The sequence below is a fragment of the Pteropus vampyrus genome, unplaced genomic scaffold (assembly GCF_000151845.1).
Source record: "Pteropus vampyrus isolate Shadow unplaced genomic scaffold, Pvam_2.0 Scaffold267, whole genome shotgun sequence".
In the NCBI taxonomy this organism is placed as follows: Eukaryota; Metazoa; Chordata; class Mammalia; order Chiroptera; family Pteropodidae; genus Pteropus; species Pteropus vampyrus.
Window position 1 is genome coordinate 178,766 of NW_011889048.1, and position 446 is coordinate 179,211.

The 446-nt window shown below is 60.1% G+C and overlaps 1 long non-coding RNA gene across 1 annotated transcript in view; it reads left to right on the forward strand.

Annotated features, from left to right (window-relative positions):
* Positions 1 to 6: 6 nt before the first annotated feature.
* LOC105302224 overlaps positions 7 to 446 on the forward strand; it is a 3,082-nt gene continuing 2,642 nt past the window's right edge. Inside the window, exon 1 of the long non-coding RNA XR_002776265.1 lies at positions 7 to 286. This is a non-coding gene — a long non-coding RNA (uncharacterized LOC105302224). The remainder of the gene's footprint in view (positions 287 to 446) is intronic.

Below are 446 nucleotides of genomic sequence, written 5' to 3' on the forward strand. Positions count from 1 at the left end.
ACGCTTCTGCGCGTGGTCAGGTCCCCTGTCACGAGCGGGCAGGAACTGCTGAGGACACACTGAATGGCCTCTTTAACTTATTCCCTCTCTCACTCATCGCTGCTGGAGATCGCGACACTCTGTGCTGTCTTCTCGCTGGCCCTTACCTACACGCCATCATGTCACAAACGGGCACGCCCCCTAGAAGACACACCTTACCGTGCACTGTCTCAGGCGGCTCCCTTCTGCTCTGGCTGCTGCTGGGACGTTCCGAGGCAGCCTTGACAGCTTCAACGCTTCCGGGCAGGTTCATTCTCGGCCACTGAGACGTAGGATGCACTGGCCATCGGGTGCACACGTGTGACCTCACATACCCCTCCCCTCTTCCTCTTGGTCCAGTCCCCACCTCCCCTCAGCATGTCTGACCCTGGGTGGGGGGTGGGGACAGGGAACATACGAGGATGGGA